The following is a 16,354-nucleotide window of genomic DNA, read 5'->3' on the forward strand; positions in this document are numbered from 1 at the left end:
GGGGCTGTGGGGAGCAGGAGGCCTTTATGTTCTCTTTACAAGTCTGTGTACTGAGGGGAACTGAAATGGCTGGAGAAGTTCTCCATGAATGGAGGCATTACACCGAGTTATAGCTCATTTTCAGACAGCTCCGTGTCCACTCGCACAAAAAAACCCAAAAAGACTGCTTTCTGCCTGAGAAGTTTTTCTATCAGAAAATGTGGTTTCAAGTGAAAGTAGTATTTGTGGGGATGGAAAAGGGACCTGCCCATTGTGACAGATGTTTTTCAATATTCCAGGGAGATGAAATGAAGCAAAAAGAAAACTTGCCTCCAGTTAAGCTTTGGAGCAAAATAAAGTTATTTTGTTTCAAAACATTCATTTGATATGGAAAAAGCTGCTCTCATCAGTTTTGCTTTTTTTTTTTTTATCTTTGTTGAGAATGCTTCAAAATGCTGTTTCCATGTCCCTAATTCAATTCTTTCTCTTTAAAATGGTTTAGTAATTTGGTCTGCTGGTTTTGTCCAAACAGGAAGCAAATTGTAAAGCAATTACATTCCTGCAGCAGAACTGGCCTTCCTCTTGGTCACTGCTAGCAGAAGGACGCAGAGGTGGGTGGCCCAGGCCAGGACACTGGCTTGCAGACTCCTCACCTCAAGCTCTGCTGGAGTGCAGCTCTAAGATCTCAGACAGGAAAGCTAAAAAATAGAGCCTGTGTTTTATTTAAAGCGTTCAAGACAGCCCAGCTCCAAAGGTGCTCATGGTGCTTAGCCCCGGCTCCTTTTCACAGCAGGATCCAAGCCAAGCTTAAGCCCAATTCAGTTCTGAGCTTCATTTCAGAGCTGTTCGGAGTTGAAAGTTTGGTTTAGACCCAAATCTAATTTGTAGGCCTGCCTGCTTCATCAGAAATGCCTGCAAGTCCCTGCAACCAAAGGCAGTCCACTCCTCTGTGGTGCCAGCCAGGAGATCAAACTCAGCCCCAGCCCTTGTCAGGGCTTCGTGAATGGGCTTGCTGTGTGCAAGATGGAAAAGAGCTCTGGAGCATGGCACCTGACAGCAGAGGGAAGGAAATGCCTGCAGGATATAGGAAGGACTTCTGGTACCTCCACTCCTGGATTGACAGAGAACAACTATTGGAAAAGGTGTTGGGGAGAGGAGCAGCTGACAGCCATGGTGAGGCAGAGGCGAAACAAACTGCAGGAGAATGGAAACATTGCAGGGGCTTGTTTGGAATGGATCCCAGCCCCAGCAGGACAGGAACTGTCCTGGGTGAGAGAACTGCACTTGTGGCTGAAGGGAGAGATCACCTGGTGGCACAAAGTCACTCCCAGCTTTGCTCTCTTGCAAGCCTGTAATGAAGTCAGGAAGCTCACTGCACAGCTCAGCAGTGCAGGACCTTGGTCTTCTGCTGGACACTGGGCAATGGTGGCAACACTGTCTGGTTGCACTGCCAGCAGCAATGCTGATGAGAAGTGCTGCCAGTGGCACTGGTGACACCCTGCCTTCCACCAGCCGTGCACCAGTCTGGATTGCCTGTGTTCCTTACAGCTAAAAATGCATCTGCTTGCTAACCTCTGCCCTTGGGCTATGCACAGCCCTGTGGGAGGCAGGACAAGGTTGTGAGAGGGCCTGTGAGGGAGGGGAGAGCAGTCAGACTCCTGGTGCCATCTATCCGAATTTGCATCTGCATCTGCACCAGTATCTGCATCTCCATCTGCATCATTCACCTGCCTCAGGGAAGAGTGTAGCCTCCTCTGCCCCTCTAATACAAAGGTTTGGAAAAATGAAGCAAAGGAAAGGAGTAGAAATCAACCTGGAAAGGACTCATATATGCTGCTTTAAGGAGCTGGTTTCACTACCTACTTGGTTTGAGCAGTTTGGATGTCTGTCCTATGCTGTGGGAAAGTCTGTGGTGGCAGATGGAGGATGCAGTGCTCTGAATTTGTGTTTCACACCATTCATCAGAAGGCAGCTTCTCTGGTCCAGATCAGTGTTATTGCTGGGGGTACAGGCCAAAGTATTGGTGCTTTCCATCTCACCTGTGACACTGCGTTTTCCAGATGAGGTGTACTGTTAAATAAGTCTCCAGCCTCTTATGTGTTCTTATCCTACCTGAATCCCTTCCCATTAATCACCAGTTTGAAACCCATCACCGGCAGAGATTTCCAGCATTTTACTTGACTGGTCCCCCAGTGAGTATCCAGCCAACCACCAGAGCTGGCTGCTAAAGAAACTGGCTTGTTTTCACCTGCTCCTTCCACAACCAGAATAAAATGAGAAAATGATTGTTCTGAAAGAAGCAGGCAATGAAAACAGATGCAAGGCTGAAGTGCTAACTCCTCTGCCAAGTTAATTGTCTGCCTCTTGCAGCTCAGTTTTGAAAGCTCTTATAGAAATCCAATTATGTGTTGGCTGTGGAATTTTTATTGATAAATAACTTACCAGAGCAATGCAAACTGAGGAGAAGGGAGGGTGATGAAGGGGTGTTATTCCTACAGAAAGAGTGGGGCCATGGGGGAAGCTTAAATTCATGATTGATTTTTAGGCTTTTAAAACTACTCCCATGTGAATTTCACAAGCAAACCCTGTGCTGGCAATAAGCCATCAGAAGTAAAACCGACCCAAGGAAAAGAAAGATATGTGCAGATGCAAGCTTTATGCAGAGCTCACAGAGAGAACCTGCTTCCTTGTGCAGTGAGTTATTCACTTAACAGGTCTCTGGACACAGGATTTCTTTCTTTATGGAGGGCAGTGCTAGGCAAAACTATTACAGAATAGTATCTGCCAGCTGGGAGCACTATGGCCCAGTCTTCATTTTGTACACTTTTAAAAGTCAGCACAGCTGAAATCTGAACCTCATTTTAATTCTGAATTTTGCAGTTTCATTTCTGTGAGGATACTGAAGTCAGTAGGAGTTGTGGATGCTCTGGGAACATATGCTTATCTCTGCCTCAGCAATGGACCTCTCTAAGTGGGGAAGGAAAGAAATTACACTGGGAAAGAAAAGACAAGGATTTCATCATAGAAAGTATTCAGGCTGCTTAAGAAAGGGAAAAGAAAAAAATCAAATAACATCACCAACCAGAAATGAAAAGTAAGCCTAACCCTAGTGCTCTAATAGCAAATAAAATTCACAGAATATATGGCAATTTTTTGTTTTGTTTTTGTTTTTGGGTTTTTGTTGGTTTTTTTGTTTGTTTGTTTGTTTGTTTGTTTGTTTGTTTTAAACAGACATTTTGAAAGTGAGGCCTTTGGCCAAAGTTTGTCACCAGGAACTTTCATGCCTAGAAAAACTGCATTGAACTTTCATTTTTGTTTTTCAGTACTTCTTTGCTTTGGCTTATTTATTTTGTCTTTTGCTCCATTTCAGAATAAAGGTTAAATGTGCCTTCTGCCCACCTATCCAGTCCAAGAACCTGTGGACTGGCTGGAGGCTATGGCTGCTCTGAATTCATTTCAGAAGCATTAAGCTACATAAAGACCCTGTGCACAGGTTCTTTGAATATTTATTTCCATTCTCTTTTGTTTCAGTCCTAGGAGACAGGGTCTCTTTTTCTGTGATGGAGTAGACTTTGCTGAGACCAATTTGCATGAAAGACCTAAGAGATTAGATGATCACTGGGAATTGATACAGATTTGGAGACTCTGCAAATGAATGCTGGAAATTTTTCAAATACATCTAGACTATTTAGCTGCTCTCCCTTCTGGTCTGACTGGTGGGAGCTGAAGAATGACCTCCTTTGCAGGATTTCTGCCTTTCTTCTTTCATATCTGGCATTCAGACAGAAAATAAGTAGTGCATGAAAATTAAAAGTAAAAAATAACAAGGTTTTCCCAAGTTCAAGGTCTGGATTTAGTGTGAACCATAACTGGGTCATGCCCTGGGCTATTTGCTCCAAGTTTTAGCCTTGAATTCATTTGGTGTTGGGGCAAAGGTCTGGGCTGGCTGTGAGCACTGCATTTGCATTTAGTCTAATGTCATTCTCCTGGCCTCACTGGCCTCATTAATTCTGAACGTGACATTGTGTCACCCACGAGCTGACATAAACCACAGAAACCCTTGAAAGGGCAGTGGCAGCGAAAGAGGGCTTGGATTTCACGTGCTGGTGGGAAACCGAGAGTGGCTGTACACGAACCCCTCCTGGGACATTCCTAAGCCCCCTTTTCCTTTCCTTTCAGAGCCAGGTGAGGAGGAGGGAGGGGTCAGGGCAGAGGTGTGCTGTGCTGGGGGGCTCAGGAGAGGGAAGAGATCTTTCTTGGATGCCTGTGCAGCCACCCAGCCAGAGCTGTGCCACCACAGGACCTGCCAGGGAGCCACCCAGGCCACCAAGGCTGAGGGACACTATGCAGCCACTGCAGCCCTGGGATCCTGCAGGAGCTCTTGTGACTAGCACTCATCTTCTGATGAAGCACTTTGATAGATGTTTATTTCTTGCCTCAATGGATTTTTGCCCTTCTCCCAAGAAAGTAATTATTCAAATTCTGTTAAAAATACTACTTGCTTTGAAAATTCCTTTCCACAATTTCTTCATGTTGAAGAAGTGGACACTGAGGACTAATCAAGCAGGGTCTCCTCTCACTGCTATTTACCCTTTTCCATTGCCCTCTTTTTTTAAACGCAATTATCAGCAGAAAAAATTGTCAAGATGGATTTCACCCATCAAAAATTAACTGGAGGAACAAAAGCAGAAAATTAAGGACTGGTTTTGTGCATTTGAAAGACACACTCATAATTTTCATGCCTTGCTTAGCTGGGTCTTGACAGAAGTGGCATCTGTTTGAAACACTCAGATGCTTTAGCATTCTTACATTAAGGCATTCTTCCTCCTAATACCTTTGTGAGGTGAGGACAAGCTGTCACCCATATTCTACCCTGGAGGTAAGGAGAGGGCCTGCAGGAAGGCCCTGGGAGGCCTCCTGATGGGCAGCAGTAGCTGTGGAGTGAGCGAGGAGCTGGCCCTGCCGGGTGACACCATCACAGCATGCCCTATAAACTCAGCAGCCAGAGCGCAGCACTGGCAGGTGAGCACAGTGCCCCAGCACACAGGGTCACTCTGGAAGCAAGATGCCATCTGTCAGGACAGGCCAGGGCCAGGACTTACTGCTGCAGTATCTCACAAGCCTCTGCTCCTCCCTAACCCAGAGCACTGGTCATACCTCTGTCCGAGTGCTTTGGGCTGCACGGGCCATGGAACTCCTCACAGCAACGGGAGGCTCAGGGCTTTATCACTCTCTGGTCCTTGAGTGCAGATGTGTTTAGGCAATAAGCATCCTCCTTCCAGAGAGGAGTTGTGTTTCTGAGCATCAGGGGAAGCAGAGGGCCTATCACAGCTCATACATCATCTCTGGTCCTGGAGGCGAGTTGGAGGCATTCATATGAGGGTGTTTGCTCCTCAGGTTTGTAATGATTCCTGACAGCCCAGCAGTGAAATACTTTCCAGAGTGGGAGTACAGATGTGGGGTGATGTGGATCTAATTTCTCACATAGTCTCAGTCGTGTAAATATGTGGATTGAAATGCGCAGGGTGATGAAGAGCAGATTACCCAAAAAGAAGGCTTGCAAGAGGTTTGCCTGTGAGGAAAGCAAGTCTAATAAAAGTGATAGACAGAACAAAGCTGGCTACACATCAGCCACAGGCAAGGCAGTGCTCACCTCTCCCCCTGTAGAGTGTCTTGTGCTCTTTCTGGATGAACCACCTCTTCAGAGGTGTGTAAAACACCTCAGACCCACGTGAAGGTATTGGGGCTGTTCCAGGTTACAGCAGCTGAGGACCTGGCCATTGTCCTGCTCACAAGTGAAAGGATCTCCTGTGAAGGCCATTCCTGAAGACACACTCTGCCCTTGCTTGATATTGAGATTAGAGCAGGGATACTGAAAAGACTTCAGCCTCAGAAACAATCATTTGAGGAAACTGAGGAAGTTGATGGTGAAGGGACACATAGATCACAGGAGGAGCAAAGTGATCCAGTCTCAATAAACAGTAAGTGGTGAGAACAGGAAGAGGATATTGACTGAGAGTATGGATGGAAAGTAACTGGAAAGAGACTGAGGTTTTGGCAGTTGAAGCTGCCAAATTTAGGAAACTTAGGGAAGGGATGAGATAACTGAATTGGATTGAACTGAACTGTAATAGAACAGTAAAAAAAAAATTAATCATCACAGAACCATTTCTTTTTCCTAAAATTATTTTACTGTATCAATTACCTTTTAGACAAGTTTGCTTTAGAAGGAAAAAGGAAAGTATTTTATTTTTTAAATGGCAACCTGAAGTACTTTTGAAGTTTGCTTTGGTTTTTTTTTTCATCTGAAACTTGGATTCAGCCAAGCATGTAGATAATTTCAATCCCCTTTGCTTTAGCAGTGTTGATTGAATGAAGGACAACTGACACCCTGTAGCACTGAGGGACAGATGTGGAGTGGCTGTTGCCAACACATACCTACCCCAGAGGAGAAGAAATCACAGGCAGGGGCTGAAGAAATCACAGCAGAGCCCTGGCAGTCACACATCACACCCCAGCCCAGCTGGCAGCACCTGTACAAGAGCAGGTTTGCAAGTGTGTGTCACACACTGTAACTCTCTCTCCAGCTCCTCTCTTCCTTTCTCTGCATGCCAGTCTACAGTCCAAAATGGAAGGGCAATGTCAGGGACATTAAGGACCTTTACAGCAATTTAAACATTAATTTGTAACGGAGGAAGGAAAAAGGAATGGCAGAAAAAGCTGAGAAGGATTGCTGTTCAGCACATGTGCAGGGCAGACCAGAACTGGAAATAGAATATAGTCTGAGAACATCTCTTTGGCCTGGCTGTGCTAAGTTGTGCCTGAATCTAATTCTTCTCTGCAAACTTCATGAGGATGATTAGATTAACCTGAGAAACAACAGCTGAGTGCAGCTTAGCCAAAATATTGCAATAACTCAGTAGTTCTCTGCCCACAGAGGGTTCTGCTAGTAGATGGTCCTTGCTCATTATACACATATAAACTTCCTCAGAGCATAACTAGTCCATTTGCTAGTAGTTGTGCATATGGGTTTGTAAAGTAATGGCCTCCTGCAGCACCTCTTCTATGCTAAGTGAGCTTTTAAAAAATGTGGATAACACAATTCTTCTAATGCCTTACCAGCTAGAGACTAACTGAGAAATGGAGTGTCCCTCAGACAACTCTGGTATTTTCTACAGTTTCATGTACCACCGTGAAGAAAAACAGTGATGGAGAGTGAGAAATCAATTATGGAGCTCATTTCAGCAGTGGGGAGCTGTTTGCTGTTGGCTGACGTTCTGGAGCAAACCCTGGTGGTTTTTTGCAGTTCCCCAATCCTGCTGTACTGAATCTGGTCCCAGGTAGTCTCCCCATCCCAGTCTGCAGTGTAATTTCTGGCCACAGCCTTGATGCAATGTCTCTCAAGAAGACATGTGAGGCACTGAATGACTGGCATGAATGAGACACGGCTGACGGTTCCAAGCAAGACATTTCACTTCACTTTTCCCGAAGGGAAGATGCTGCCAAAATCAATCTGTTTCTTCAAAAGGCTTTGATCTTCATACAGCTTCAATCTTCCAATGAGAAAACCCTTTAATTTCCAGCAGACCTCTAGCATAACTCTGTCTGGGTGTTTGCAGTGTCCTCTATGCTCCCACTGGAAGGGCTCATATACTTCTCATGTGTCCTTTACAGGGACTAAACCATCTCAAATTCTTTGCAGTGCTGTTTCTTGATTAATATTATGGGTAGCACCGGGTAAGGGGTGATTTACATGCCAAACTCAATACCAAATTTAATAAAATTCCCTATGCTTTCTGGCTGGAACACCCGGCGTGTGATTTTATTGGCCTGTGAGGTTTCTGGCTGCCTTTTACACACATCTTTTATACACATGTAAAATGGATTATATGTCATATATCCACACCAATATACATATACAAGCACATTTATGTATGTATCAATACATCTATGACTTTTATATACACATTTCCCTTAGAAAAGTGTTTGGCATAATTATAGTTTCCTGTTTCTTTACAATTGAGTGGGCATCAAGTGTTGAATTGTGCACTGGCCCCGCTAAAATTTATATATATGTATGCAAATTTCAGAGCAATAAACTCAGAATTGCTTGTTTATTTGGTTTGTTTTCTTAATGTTCACAGTAGTAGTTGGCTGAGTCAAGAACAAACTGAACTGAAGCTACAGGGTGATTTGAAAACCAACGTGCCAAAGGAAAAATCAGTTCCTGTGCTACCTGCAGCCTGCTCAGCTCCTTGCTCTCATCTCCCACCGGTGGTGCAGCACCTGCTGACCTGCATTTGCTGGGGCTGTCATGGTCTCACTGCTGCCATGACGTGGCTGTGACTATGCAGGAGAGACAGAAGGAGAGTTCTGGGTGTCTCTTCATCCCAGCCTGGGTGTTTGGAGGAAGATGCTTGTTGCAGGAAACTGAGACCCCTGGATCTGTGCTGAAATGAGAACAGAGACCTGGGCATGACCAGGGACAACCACCAGCACCTGGAAATTCGATGCAAATCTTTTTTTCATATCTACAGTGCTGCTGTCCTTGGGCTGCTGTGTCCTTTGCTCTGCAGAGTTTAGTAGAGGCAACCTGAAGGGACACTTGGATTTGTGAAAACAAAGAGAAGGGCTGGTCTCTATTTTTGTTCCCAGGACCCAATCCTCTGCCTTTCATTTGCCCACTGGCTTGTGTCTGCACCCTTTCTGGCACAGCAGCACTTACAGGCAGGTGACATTACAAATAAATTTTAGAACAACCAGGCTGTTACAATGTTCTTCTTCTGCTTGGGGAAAAAAAAAAAATAGAGAGAAGCCATAGTAAATATCCCCTGGATTTCAGTGAATAAGAAATGGCTGTCCCCAGATGATGGTTTGTGCTGCATTAGTTCTCATATCATACTAACAGCCTCTTTATAACATGAGATTTTGGGTAGCTCTTCAAAGGGAATGAGAGGTTGTGTTCCAGCCCACTGGAAATATATAAAGGAGATTTTAAGAGCTTAATACCTGTGTGTTGACTCAGCAAAGCAAGGAATTTGATCAGATCACCTTGCCTTCCAACCAGCCGAGCTGACTGTCCCTCCTGCAGCATCCCAGCTTTGCAGGCATCACCTCCCAGTGGCAGGGGAGGTCCAGAAGGAGCTGATGGGCGCATCTGCCATGGGAGATGTCGATCAGACCATGGCTGCAAGCTGATCTGTCTGAAGCAGAGCAGTTTGGACTCTACCAAAGGGACCTCTGGTGATTTATGCCAGCAGAACGGTGAAAAATTGGAAGAAACCTTTACCAGACAACCCTGGATGCTCCTACCTGCTTCTGGGACAGCTTCTAGGAGAAGACATCTCTGAGGAATCACAGGCTTCCATTGCCCTGCAGCACTGTGGAGTGCTGGCCACTGAAGGACACTTCATTTCTGTAGGAGTTTTCCTAAATTACTTCCTCAAACAATTCTTTAAAGTGATTTTCTTATGCAAATTTGGACAATGTATTAGAAAAGCAAATCCCATCTTCCCTAGAAACTCAGGTGAACAGAGTAACTAAGGTTAATTAGGAGTGATGAAATGATGCAGGGAGACATTTAGGACCTGATCTGACAGTCTGCTGAAGATGCAGCCCTGGAAAGAAGCAGGGTGAGAGCAAACTGTTCTTACACATCCCAGTTGGTTTGTGGCTTCACCTAAGCAAATCCCACCCTCTCTGAAGTGAAAGTCTTCCCTAGCTGCAACCCACCAGCACCTACCTAGAAATGCCTCTTTTCTATAGCAAAACTCTCTCTTATAAATAAATAAAGAACCAAAACAAACAAAACAGCAGAAAAAAACAAACAGCAAAGCCACACAACCTTCCCCTTCAGAATCATCCATGCTCTGGGATATTTTGCTGCACAATCTGCTGAGAATGATTCAGGGCCGAGCACTGTTCCCAGTGCTGTGGAGAAGGGTGATGACACCCACCCACCCTGGAGATCAGGCACATCTCTGTGCTTGAGAAGCAGCAAAACTTTCATTTTTAATGGCTTGTTTAGTTACTCATCACGGTGAATCAGTGTGGGCTTTGTCTCATCAGCCTTCTCTGCATTTTACCCTGCAGGTCACAAAGGTTGCTCCTCTGTGGAAGGACATTTGCCAAAGTCTGAGCAACTGGGACTGCAGGATGAAAGCTACTAATAATCTAATTTAATTCCTCTGAAGGCAAGTGTTCAAAGAGTTAGGATCCACACATCCTAAGTAACAAGTAAAACAAAGTGATGGAAAGTCCAGGGGGAGCATACTTGGCAAAGTTCTAGTCTTGGTTATAGAGTATAATCCAAAATAAGTCCACAGGCTTTGTTCTCCATGTCATTAAATCCACATACCTGAAACTATTTAGGCCTTTTTTTTTTTTTTAAGCCTTTTTTTCTAGATGAACAAAAGGACTAGCAGGCACTTGGATCTGATTTTTCTTTTGTAGAGCTTGGTGTGTAAGATGAGAAAACACACACAATTGTGCTAGAGAGAAACTCTCTGTTAGAAAACCCCAAGAATTAGATCCATTTCTTATACTGATATAATGTGTTCAAAACAGTTTCACAGATCCAGCAAATTCAGGAGACAGGAAAAATAAAAGAATATACTTTTCTCAGTTTGGAATAAAATTTCATTAAAAACTATTTCTTCAGCTTGTAATGAGATGGGAAAACCCCCCACCCATGGGTGACCCACATGCCCATCCTACACTGAACATGCTCCTGTGGTGTCTGGCTCCTGACTTTACAGACCAATAAGGACTAGAGGTCACAGATTTACTGTGCCCATCTGAATGTGGGCTCCTTCCCCACAGGAAATCAGAAGACAGTTATTTTTTGCCTGTAGATGTTCTTCCTCATCTCTAGGATGGACAAGATTTGTAATCTTGGGTTTTGTCTTTTTCCTCTGAGTAATATCTCTCCACTCTTTCAGTTCACTCACCACAGAGACCCCAAATATTGCAAGGTAGAAGAACATCTCACCCTTCCCCCATTCTCCCAACTCTTCTACCTTTATTTCTGATGCTGTCAAGGCAGTGCACAGCTGCCAAAATGGTGAGAGAGAGACACACAGAGAGAAAGGTGGGGCGGGGTCTGGAGGGGGTGTGGGGGAGAGGCAAGGGGAAAAAAAGCTGCAGAAGTTTAATACAAAACAGGCATAATGACAAAAAATACCATATTTATAGATTCATAACTTGAGCCTTAATCAAACCCATCGCAGAAGAGCCCCTGAAGGGAAATGTACATGAAAGACATATCCAGGTTAGCTGTTGCACATATTGATTTCCATGGTTTTCAGGCGCTGATGTTGCCAGAGCATCGTTTTGGGGCACTCTCATACCTTCACCTTCTAACCACTTAGGCTCCCTGCTGCTAGGGACAGATTCCAGCAGCACTGCAGGGATCCCTCAGAGCTTTGCTATGGCTGCAGGGAAAAACTGGTCTGTTCCTCTAAAGTTCCTCTCTCCCAAACCATGGCTGCTAGAAGTGATCAAAAAAAGGAATAATTTTTCCCAAGTACTGCTGATGTTTTGCCATTTGTTTCCATTACTAATCGACTCAAGGGAAGTCAGTCATCATACCTTCTTGCAGGAAGACTATTTCCACAAAAATTATTTGATTTGGGAATATATTTAATCTCTAAAAGATAAAAACATCTACTTTTGATGTTGCATTGCTCTATTATATTATTAGATCATATTTGAAATAGTGAAGTCAAAACAAGATATTCTACCTCATCAGAACTACAGGTTCCAATATTATGAAAATGAAACAATTGAAAACTATTGAGAGAAAAACAAAAAAGTTCCCTCAGAGCACTTGGACTTTCCCACTGAAATTTAACCAACATGGCCGTGTTCCCATTGAACGTTTGGATTCCAAGAAAATCAGCCTGACCAAAAAAAAAAATTGTATCCAGATCTGTTTGTGAGACAGCAGGCAAGAATGATGCTTCTTCTTCTCTCTCTGCTACCTGCCCTCCTGCAGGGTGTGGGATTGCTGCTTGGGGTGAGCCTGTGCAGAACCCCAGGATAAGCCCATGCAGGTGCTGTGGGGCACAGGTGGAGGAGTGGGACAGGGCCAGGAGTGATTTGTTCATGTGAAATATGGACTTCACATGAAAGCTGGGAATCCCTCCAAAGGAAAGGAGGCATTTGAAAGCAAGAGGAAGAAATAATACTGGCAAGATTTGGCATTGTTTATCTGTCGATCAGTATCAGAGAATGATTCCCCAGCTAAGTCAAATATGCTGAAGAGTACAAACAAAATAATAAACAGCAGATAATTGAAACTTTTCAGAAAATTTAGAAGCGATTGAGAATTTTCTTCTGGAACATTCATGCAATTAAAAATAATTTTCATTAATTTAAAATTTTTCAGGGAAAATTTGCAGAAATTTGTATACTGTCTGTTGGGTGTCAAACCATAATAGAAAGATCTGAGATTAAATTGACCTACTCCCAGACTCTACTTCATGCTCTCAGTATCTTTTGTGAACTTGGTGCTGTGGAGAAATTATAAACTCCTTGAAACACCTTTGGCTGAGATGTTCCAATAAGTCTTAGATGGGCCATGAAAGCACAGTACAGGAGATGTAGGCTAGCCTGGGGAAGCCAGGGTTGGGTGGGTTGCTGGAACTCCAACTCCTATCAGTCACTGTGACACAGAGGCAAAGCCAACTCTCTGTCAATTTGAGCAGAACAAATTACTTTGTCATTTCCTGAGAGAATCCTTTCCAAACTGTCCATTCCACTAGTAAACATGATACTCAGACTTTTTCTGTCCTGTTTTGGAATACTAACAAGTGTGAGAGTATTGGGAATCTCTCCCTCTTTCTTCTGGATGAGAATGTAGTTTTGAAGCAGCTCTGGGCACTGGCAGCACACGTCTGTGCACAGCATGGGAGCCACACGTTTCCAGCCCAGTGCCTGCTCCGTGCCTCTCTCTGGCAGTCAGCACCATGGAGGGATGATCCCACTGAGGGTTTCAAAGAGAGGCAGAAATGGAGTAGAAATGCTGTGTCATTTACTTCTGTGCTCTGTGAGGATTTTCTGAGGGGTATACAGGTTGTTCACTGCAGCCAACTCCCCTTTATACACTGACATTAAGGAAAACCAGACATGAGAGATATTCATGTCACGAGCATTGTGTGGCTTTTATGCCTTCTCTTCCAAGCCAGCTAGATTGCTGAAGGCCAGATGGCAATGTGAGATACACTGCTGTAAATCACGAGCCTTTCACCAGTCCCAGAGTGCAGAGTGAGCAGAATCAGGCCCTCCCACCCAAGACCCAGCACTGCTGGCGATGTAGCCGGGGACTTCCATTTGTTTGCAATTAGGTGCTGGCACTGGAAAAGCCCTGAAGTCACCATGGTCTCTGGGCAACAGATAAAGCTTTTGTTTTTGCACAGACAAAAGGCAGAGCAGGCCAAACCAATGCAGAGTGTGCGAGCGATGGGAAGCCTGATGAAAGGCCATAAAGAATGTCCAAAGTCAGCAACAAATAACATGGCAGCAGGAAAGAGAAATCTTAAAGGAGTTAGAAAAGAGAAAGGAGGGAGGGCAAGAGAAGGGAGAGGAGGGGAGGAGCCAGGATGGCTGGGTGCCCAAAGCAGTGATACACAGGGTGAGTGATGCTATGACACACATGGGAACAAGGCACATGGGGACTGTGTGGAGTGAGCTGCACAGCTCAGATCTACTCATCTGCCTGCACAGCATCCCTCTCCAGGCTTGACCTCCAGTTAACTAATGACTGGGAAGCTTTGTTTCTCCTCGTCACTTCTCCATTATCTTCTCACTATTATACTCCACCCCTCCAAGGAACTGAAAAACTTTGTTAACCAAATCTTGCATATGTTGAAAGAGGGGAATGTGAAATTAGATGATCTGTAGTTCTTTACTTGCTTGACAAGCCATCCCATGTCTGGTGTGATGCTTCTCCAGCACCCAATGAGGAGATAGAGCCTTGCATTCCTTGCAACATACACGCTATGATTAGGAGCCTGGCAGAGCAGATCTTCGACCATGAAATCTATCAGGTAGGGATTGTCTTTATCCTTCTGTGTATGTGCAACTCCTGCATAATAGGACCTTGTCTGAATTGAAATAATGATGGACTGAAAGAAAATCAGGCTGGGAGATGACATGCAAGGGCAGGAGTTTTCAGGTAACACATATATTCTGGAAATGCCCTTGGAATCTCCCTCCCCCATTCTTAGCAGGACCAGATGTCTGCTCTGGAGGTCCCAGGGGGTGGGGAGGATGGTACCAATCCTTCAGTAACTGGGTTGGGGTAGACTGCTTACCAGGCAATAATGCCAGTAGGAGAATCGTTGGAACAACCAGGCTGCAGAAAGCACTGGAAGTTACTATGAGGACCTTAATTTTGAATATGGACACTTAGCATGAATGATAGTCATCCAGCTGCTTTTGTGGTTGTAGATCTGGCATAGACAGTTGGATTCCTATTTGCATTCATAGTATTTATATTTTGAAAGAAAGACTTATTTCCTCTCTCTTTTCTCCTTTTCCACATATTTTGTGCAGAATTGTTTTTCTAGTGCTCTGCCTTGTGGAAAGGCATTAATTTAGAAAATATGCACTAGGCTATGTAATGGGGCTTGGCATTTGCTTCTTAAAGTAGTCTACCCTTTGTGTAGGAATAGTGTCGTCTGCAGTGCTTTAAGTCTCTGGTGCTCAGAGGCAAAATAGATAGAGTGTGCTAGGTATTAAACTTGTATTGGCTGTTTGCGTGGCTGTGGTACTGCGTGGAAGGACTTGGCGATCTGGGTTTTGTTACACACTCTGAACCACATCCAGAGAGCCCTTTCTTCAGATTTGCTGTTTTATAGGCAACATACAAACATGTTTCACCACAGCCAAAATCTTGCAGGCACGGCAATAAATCACGCAGCACGCTAGGCAGCTGGAATTGATTGCGGATTTTGGGGTGGAAGAATCACACACATTTTGGAGATTTCAGTGAGCTACAGCAGCATTTTAAACTTCTGTCCTTCTGTTCTTAGGTTGTGCTCTTCAACCTCTCAGCAGTCTGGGCTAGACTTCACCTTCTGTTCCAGCCACGGTGGTCTGACTAGGGTCTGCTGAAAGCCTAGGGCAGCACGTTGGTCCTGCCAGCTCACTAAGCCGGCGTGTCCGGGTTTGGCTCTCTCTGTGCTGGCACTGGGAAGGCAGCAGACACAGGTCACCATTTTTCCTTGGCAGCTACTGTGAGGAATGGCTGGCTGTAGAAGGAGGAGCTGGGAGCCTTGTGAGCTGAGGATGTGCTAATGAGCCAAAGGGAGTTGCTGGTGCAGGCAGGAAGACAGATTGGACTGCACAGCTGGGAATGAGCCTAAGAGCATAAAAGACAAACAGCTCTGCAGCAGCAGTCATGCAGCTCCTCTCCAAGAGGACCCTGGATCCTGCTCTGTGACAGTGACTGCAAAGGACAGAATGGAAACGTCCTTCCACTTCTTTCAGAGACTAGAAATGGCTGGTCCTAGCCAGAGAGCACCAATAGTTATGAGAAAGCAGGAATGAGTGCTGAGAATGGTGCTGAGAATGGCGTTGAATCACCAAGGTTTTTCCCTTCAGCTGGGAAAACTGGGTTTGAGAGGAAAGAGAAGGTCGGTCCTCAAAAGAGCCAGAAGAGAGAACAAAGGACAAATAAGGGTAAGAGGCAAAAAGGACAAAGACAGAAGCTCAGGGAATTCCTACAAGAAAGATCACCTGTGTGAGCAGTGTGATCCAGAGGGCAGCTATGTGAGCAAACCTTTCCTCACAAAGCTGGGGGGTGCATGGACACAGGACAGGGCTGCAGACTATTCTCTCTGCCACACCTCTGCCCCTGCAGCTGGAGGGCAACCTTCATGACCAGAAATAGAGGCCTCTTACCCCAAATCTATCTCCTGTATAACAGCTGGAGTCATCCTCAGCCTCAGTCCAAGGAGCTGGGATGATGATGATATGCAGGTGTTATTAATAACACAGGCTGAGGAATGCTCCCCTGGAACTGGGGCTTTCTGCATGCAATTTCTGAGGCCAGAGGGATCTTCAACTCATCATGTCTGACCCACTGGTAACAGAGGCAAGAGATCTTCACCCTGTGTCCCCTGAGAGCCCAGCAAGGTATGTATGGCTAACACACAATGGCCTTCAGCCCTGCTAGGAAGGCATAGGAAGGCTCAGGGCTTTCCTTCCCCCTCTCTTGGGGAATGCGCTCCAAAGGCTAATCAATTCCACACTTAAAAATCTGTTTTCAGTTTTAATTTCTCTGGCTTCAGCTCCTAGATCTTGGGGGTTTTGTTTTTGTTTTTTTTCATTTTGCCTTTGCTAGTCTCAATGCTACATATTTGTTTTATCT

This window comes from Pseudopodoces humilis, chromosome 9, assembly GCF_049639895.1.
Source record: "Pseudopodoces humilis isolate 2021_Gansu_Grassland_sample_001 chromosome 9, ASM4963989v1, whole genome shotgun sequence".
NCBI lineage: Eukaryota > Metazoa > Chordata > Aves > Passeriformes > Paridae > Pseudopodoces > Pseudopodoces humilis.